Source organism: Apaloderma vittatum, unplaced genomic scaffold (assembly GCF_000703405.1).
Source record: "Apaloderma vittatum isolate BGI_N311 unplaced genomic scaffold, ASM70340v1 scaffold12111, whole genome shotgun sequence".
In the NCBI taxonomy this organism is placed as follows: Eukaryota; Metazoa; Chordata; class Aves; order Trogoniformes; family Trogonidae; genus Apaloderma; species Apaloderma vittatum.
In genome coordinates this window covers 15,472-23,531 of record NW_009697429.1, presented here as the reverse complement: position 1 = coordinate 23,531, position 8,060 = coordinate 15,472, and positions in this window count along the sequence as shown.

The window sequence follows — 8,060 nt, the reverse complement described above, 5'->3', positions numbered from 1 at the left end:
TTCCTGCTGCCTTCATAAATAAATGCACATAGATTATGAAACTACTTGGTCTTAAAAATCTAGCCTTACAGCAGCGTTTTGCAACACAGCTGGAGTTTTAGACACTTATGTTATGCTTAATTTATCTACAAGTTAATGTCGAGTAATAAAGAAAACCAATACTAAGGACTGGGGAAGCTGGAGGATCAGACATCTGTTTTACTGAGCTGCATTCTTATTGTTGAGCAAATTCGACACACTGCTTAGAGGTGTATAAAGTGTGTAAATTGTACTCAATTAAAATGTATAACTACAACTGAGCTACTTCACTGACTGCGGTTTATTGAACAGTAGAACGATACTAGTGTGGGAATCACAGCTCAAATTGACTGTTCCTGTTAAACATCTTCCCGTGGTAGAACTCTACACTGGTTCATAAGAAGATGGAGATGAAACAAGATGAAAACTGGTTTGAAGCCTGCTATTGGGTTCCCACACTGTCAGCAGGTGATTATTTCTTTTAGTAGCAAGGTTATAGGGGCCAGTAGATACATCTGAAGTAATGATTTTTTTATTAAAAACCAAAATAGCTATGATAATACTATTTGAGCTTTCTGAATGCTACCCTGAATAAAGCAGACAAAGGGGGAAAATTTTGAAAGGTAAAGTAGGGCAACCACAGGGACTTGCATACCTGAAGAAATTGCAGATCAGCATCCTCAGTTGAGTAGGCTCAGCTATTTCCTTATTACCCGGAAATCTTTGTAGCAAAATAGTTTCACAAATAGGTACTGAGGTCAGTGTTTGAGCTAGACAATTTATAGAACTGTTGTTGTAAAGCTTTTTATTTCTGAATACAGAAGAAAACCGAGATAATAGATAGTGTGTTAAGTTGTCATTGATCATAAGCTGAACTATTATGTGATATTTGACTGATAAACCTTTATCAGAACAGTAAATTTGTTTATGGCTTTGATATGATATGCAGTCAGTGTATAAAATAGTACCATTCTCTGCAGAGCCCTGCAAAAGTAAGTTTTATTACTACAGCTTTTCATTCTTCTGCTGGTAAAATATGCACTTAGTTGCTAATTCTTGTGAACACTATATGAAAAAAAAAGCTGATCAAAATTAATGGCTTGGTGATTTTAAAATTTAATGGCATGAATGCATTTTAATTCAAAAGCCATAAATAATGCCAAGTACTTTATTAGAGCAATGTGTTCATGAAAAGTTAAAATCCCTACCTGAAGAAACTGTGGCCAGGTAGGTTGCAGTTCAACCAATCTGTGGAAAAATGTGCCACAAACTAGAATCTCTGCATGTCGTATTCTGAGTTGCTCATTTGTTACTTAACTGATTTTTTTGAAGGAAGCCAGCAGTTTTGCTTTCGTTTTCTGAACAGTTACATACTTCCGTAGCAATTGTGTAGTTTACCTTCTTTGATCTGGTTTTGTCCTAAGACTGTGAACATGATGCAACAATTCTGAGACAGCGATTTAAAAAAGATCACTTTAATAGTTAACTTATTTGAGTGGAGTTCATGCACTTGAAAAAGATTAAGACAGTTTCTTAATGGAACTATGATCCAGTGGGTAACATTGAGTCTATCATTCAGCTGTCATCAACTTGTCTGTACATCATTGTCCTCGGTGGGGATGCTATGACAGAGGGCAAGTTTGAGAATAGTGAGATTTAATCAAGGGAAATTATCAGTAGGTAGTACCCCATGACAGGACACGCCATGCACCCAGACTGATTTACTGTGTTAATTGTTCTTGAAACAAGAATTTTCTATTTTTTTTAATGATAAGAATACAAATGCAAAGAACAACCTCAAAATGTTTGAAACTTTATTGCAGAGACTAGTTCACATGTAAAACTGAAAGATATGAGGTGGTACATAAAATCGGTAAGAAAAATACCTTGGTTTATGGTTTTTATTTGCATCTGTAAATTCATTTGCTCTAGTTTGGTTTATTTCAAATTCAGAAAAACCAGTTACTTGCTTGACAAGATTCCTGCATGTATCACTGAAAATTGTCAGAGGTAAATCTTTAGCTGTAGTTGCTTGAAGGTTTGGTTCAATGAGTTTGTAGATTATAAATTCTGACCTAACTGTGTCAGGGGACCCAAATTTTAACCATAGTTTTGAAGGTTCAAGTTAAAAATGAAATCTAATAAGAATGTGATGGGGATGTCCACTTTTGAACAAAAGGAGAAGACAAACTTCTCATGAGGTTAAACCTTTAAGCTCGCATGTAACTGTCATAAACTTGTGTTTAATGACTATTTTGATAAATGTTTGGATATGTCATGCCACTTGACCCATTATTTAAGATCTGTACTATGTTATTGGTGTTTTTACGGAGTTGAAGTTAGTCCAACTTTTGAAAATGTTTAGCAAAAATATCTTGAGGGCTTTTAAAGGTGTGATGTCTTCCTGAAGGAATAAACAAAAAAAAGCATTTTTCTCTTTTTTCTGTCACTAAAGACCAAGCCTGTAGCTCTATTAACACCGAATTGATTTTTATCAGTGAAGTAGGATGTGAAAAATAACTTAAAAGAAACTGCTTCTAATTTTTCACTTGTTCGTGCCCTCTTGAAATTCTCTCCATCCAGCCTCTCATCATCTTCCCGGACTCATTCTTTCAGTTGTGCCTTCCAAACTGGGACTGGTTCCAAACGTGCAAGCTTTCTGAGGCCCTCAGCTCAGTGCATGTCCTTCCTCTGCCCCATCTTCATCAGTGCACAGACAGGACAGTGGAAGCACAGGAGTTGCAAGCTCCTCTCTATTATGTATTAAAGAGTTGGTTACAAACTTAATATATATATATAAAAGTATGACCTACTGAATACTTCATCCTTCTTTCTAGTTTAGTTTTGGCATATAGTAGTAGAACTTTAAGGGTTTGAACATAAAAATACTGAAGGCATGCTAGTTATTATTTCCTTTATTATTATTATGTCTCCTGTTATTCTCCAAGGATCTTGTAATTGTAGATTTTTCCCTGTTACTGCAGATGAATATTAGGAGCAGAGTGGTGAATGATTATCCTGAGCTCCAACTGAGTTGAGTCAATCTTAACCTCAGACAGAATTAAATCTAAACAATTGCCTGACAGCCTTTGTTCGGCAGCTGGCAAGTGATTTCAGGAGCACCACACTAGTTATCTTTGTTATCGATTTTGTGAGAGGCAGATCTAATGTAACAAAATTATGAGCAGTGAAGAAGATAAAAAAATTGATATTTTTTTTTCAGATGCTGTTCAACTCCAGTCAGAGCTATTTACAGTTTTGTAACAATTGTAGGATGACCAGCACAACTGGGGTTAATCCCAAGAGCAGAAAGCATAGATTTGATTGTTTTCTAGGGCTCTGTGTTGACAATAAATTTTGCAACATACCCTTAGAAGGTTCAAGTGGTCACAGAAAAAGACCGTGTAACTGAATGGTACCTCACCAACTGCCTCGTCATATGTAGCCAGATGTCTTGTCTGACCCCTTCCTCCATTGAAGTGTTCCTGCTCGTCACTGCTGTGAGGAAGGAGGTGGTAGTTCACGTGTCCAGATCCCCTGTTGTGGAGCTTGTTTTGGTTGCCTGTCAGGCTGTCTTCTTTCTGGTGTTTTTGCGAATGACTGTCGTGATTTTTTGTCTTTTAGTTTTGATGCTAACATGCTACTTAAGGCATGTCTGTAGGCTTTTAAAATGATGTAATGCGAATGGAGGGAATAAAATTACTTGGCAGTGCTCCCTTTGTTCTTAGGACAAACACCACTGCTGAAGATCCTACAAACAGGAGTGTGTTAGAGTAGAAGATTAAATTAATTACTTCAGGATGTCATTTATAGCCACGTTGTGTGGTAGATACTTTCTGCCATTCATTGGCCTAACCTTGTTTAAATTCACTTGTTACATCTTGTGTGAAACTTAGATTGCAGGTTCCACTGGAGAGAGACCTTTTTATTACATAAAAAATGGTATGAACGAGCCTCTGTTTCATACATGATGGAAGCAATTAGTTTGGTTGCTGGTAAGTTGCCAAAAAGAGAATAACAGAGTTAAAGATGAAAAAAAAACAACCAAACCACAAAAAAACCAACCAGAAAACACACTACCACAGACCCCAACCATAGAAAAGCTTCCTAAAGCAAGATTAGTAAACTGAAATTTGTTTACAACAATTCATCATGAAGTCTGTGTAGAACAAATTTATTTCTATGTTCAGTAGATTAATGCCCTAAATTACCTTTCCAATAATCTTGGTTTAGTTTCATCAGATCAAATTATCTACAATGCCAATATATTATCAAATATCTACTATCAAATTATCTACTATCACAATATAAAATTTCTCTTGAATTTGATGAATTTTCACTTTTTAATCTTGTGTTTCCTGGCTTTGGTCAGTATCGATTGGTCTGTTGACCAGATATCAAGGCAGCTGGATGATCTTATTAATTAGAAAATTACAGTTAATTTTGTGTTTATATGTATGTACATTCTTGCTATTATTCCACTGAGAAATGTACATCCCTCATCATGGATGTTGTAATTTTTTACATCATTACTTTTGTAATACATCAGTTAATGTGCAGTGCTCTTTGTATGTTGAATTTTTTTCAGAACAAATTTGACATTTGACCATACAACATGAGGCAATAATCAGGATGGTAACAAGGCTTCATAAGAAATCATGGGTAAGGAGAACTTGGCAGTTAATAATTTGCCTCTCAGGAGACTTATTTTTACACTGATGCAGACTGAGGAAGGCTGTGTTCTCTAGCCCTTCCCAAAAGGAAGAAATGGCCTTTGAGAACTTGAGCAGAGGACAATCTGCCAAAAAATCTGCAAAATGCATTGACTGTGTCAGGGATTTATCCATTTAATATGAGATACTCCTGAAATGTCACGCAGGTATCTTCAAAACGTTCTCATCTTTCACACAGTCTGCAAGTCAAAATGGTAATAAATTTGCCATCCCTAGCCCAACAATTCTTTGTGCAACATACTTTTTAATGTGTTGCTCTTCTTATATTCTGGAATTGTGATTTACATGGTTATTTCTGGGATTAATGCCTTCAGATGTGTTACTAGTCACATGAGGGGAGAGGGTGGGTGTAAATATTTTCTAATTTTTAGTTTCTTAAGTATACAATGTCTCTCCTAACAGGAGATAATGTCCATTGCAGGTGCTGGTGTAGCTGGGAGGAGATACATAATTCAAAATGGAAAAAGAATTGGATTGTGTTCATTGCCTTAGAGTGGGATTTTTGGGGCACAGCAATACAAATGCATAAATTGTCACCCACACATTACCTCAACCTGTAGCGAAGTTTTCTTATGTCTTGCCCATTGGTTCTTTCAAAGCATTCATTTCCAGTTGTTTCCTCAGTCTGCCTTCAGCTGTATTGCGGTGTTGGCCCAGTTTTTATTCCTGTAAAATAATACAGCTGACCAGTTCTGTATTGATAGCCTTTTGAACAGTCGTTGATCATATCATATCCGTGTCATTTTTATTTTTTTTATAGTAGTAAGGCATGAGTTAAAGTTTGTATCTGAAATACTGAGGTGAATGTCTGGTTCTCTTTAATGCAGCTCTTAATGTTCTGTACCATACATAGCAGTGCAGTGCGTGGCATTGTCTGCAGACTAAAAGCCTCCCTAAAAACCAGCAATAGAATCAGAGAATCATAGAATGGGCTGGAAGGGACCTTAGAGATCATTTAATAACCTTGAAGCTTTTAGCAACAAGACAGACGAACGTGGTTTCCACTGTGTCATAAAATGATGATAAGGTGAAGAGGTTCAGGACTATCAAAGGCGTCGTATTTCTACAGTGGCTGCAGGCAAACATGATTTATCTTATCTTAGCTTTTTGTTTATTTTGCTGTGGTTTTACACTCTGGAGGTGAGAGGAAGTGATATGTTCTTTTTCTAATATCTGAAACGCAGAAAAAGTCTATATGGGAACTTTCAGGTTAAGACTTTTGTACTAAAAGATGGTACAACTTTTTCATCATGTCATTTCCTTTATTAGAATGTGCAACTGAAACAATCTTAATGAAATAGTCATCTGACTCATTGCATCTTTCTCCCTGGGTAGGCTAGCTGACTGTGCAAAATCCTAATTTAGGTCGTGAGGCAAATTGACATAGCTTGTACATAAGCTAAGTATGTAGCTAATAACTGCTAAAGACAGCAGGTTTTCTACTTTTGGAAGTTGATCACAGCATAAAACAAAATTATGAAATATTTTTAAGTTAGAAGAAAGCTGTAAGTCCACACCTGTGTGTGAGAAAACATCTGTTTGCATAGCAATGGCATAACAAGATTGATATAAATGATGTTGTAAAGTATTGGTTTTGAGATTGATTGCTTTGACTCTTTAAATGTTCTAGAAATTCAGTACTTTTACATAATGGCACCTGTGTTTGAGAACTTCTTTGCCTTTCTGTGAAGGTATCAATTCCAAACATCATATCACATATACATGTGCCTGGAAGGCAAAAGTTCTTCATGCTGTCTGCTGGAGACTATGAATGATTGCTGTTGACTTGCACTTCTAAATGGCATGCCTTGTGCTCCTGACAAAGAAATTCTGTGCTATAAGTTGTGCCTTCCTGTTACACCCCCTTTAACTCCAATTATTTGAAGTAATATGTGCATCTTTCAGCAGAACGATAAACCTGATTTACCCAAGTTACGGGATAAAGTGCAAACTCTAATGTTATTTGTGTCATGCATAATATGATTTTCCTCTAATTTTCTACAGATGTCTTTTTAGCTATTATGCTTGCAAAAGAGCACAAAGAAAGAAAATTAATGATTCTAGCTCAGGTATTTCCAGTAACGTAAATTCATCTAACTAAATTACATGGAAGGGCTACATAGCATGCAACGAGTACAAGCAAACTAAACAGAGAACGTCCAGGTTTTCTGTTGAAAGAAGTTTCTCATTCAAACTTCAAAAGCAATGTATGTGCACCCTTTGAAGTTTACTCTAGAATCGGCATAAAATGGTCAAGAATGACCAATGTCCATTTCATGAAAAATATCCATGAAACAGGCTTTTGCCACTGCTAATTCTGTTGCTGTGGAAGGATCTTCTAAGCCTTTAGGGTAAGTGAAAGGCTTGTAGTCTTAGCCTAAAACTTCTGTTCAGCTGGAAGCCTTCATATTGAGTTTGATCCTACAGTGGTGGGAGTCCCTTTGTGGCTAATGTAAGCCCTGACAATTGTTCTTTGGGGGACTTCTCTGTTAAATAAAACACATTAAAAATTGAGGTTGTATTTATATGGCTCAATGTAAACAGATAACTTTGTTCTCACTTCTAAGGGGTGTAGATATATCTTGCCCAGCTTATTTTTTTTCTAAGAATTCAGTTCTGGGTTTTGGTTTTAATTGTTTGTTTTCTTTTGTTTATGTAGTATGTCTCCTGTGTGTGTTTCTCAACTCTCCATCGCTTGTTTATTTGACCCCTGGAAAAGAAATTGACATGTTTTATGAAAGCTCAGGAAAAAACTCCTGTGTTTTTCAGTACCTAACAGGTAGAGGAGGCAGTGGTTCTGTCTTCACAAGGGTACACGGTGACAGGACGAGAGGCAACGGGAACAAGCTGCTTCAGGGGAAACTGGGCCAAAAAAAAAGAAAAAAAAATTCATTAGAGCAACTCAGCATAGGAATTGTTTGCCCACAAAGTGGTGGAAAATTATTTTCTCACTGGAATTACTCAAGACTTGGCTTAATTTGTCTCTGGGTAACCTGGGGATCTCCAAAGACCCTGACTTTTCCCTGAGCCGACAAATCCTGACTCGTCTGCTTGTATCTCATGGCATGTCAAGGCCACTGGTCATTCTTACATCTGGTAGAGATGTGCGAGGGCTGTTCAGCGTTAGGACCGAGGCAGCCACTAAACAAATGCCTGAAGCTAGTCTCCGGCTGATGTTCCACTGCAGACGGGGCTGTCTGCAAGCTAAAAGCCTCCTTAAAATCCAGCAGTCATTGTCTGCAGACCAAAAGCCACCTTACAAACCCCTTAGGCCTCCTGTGAGGGACTCCTGCCGGCTGCCCCTCGGGA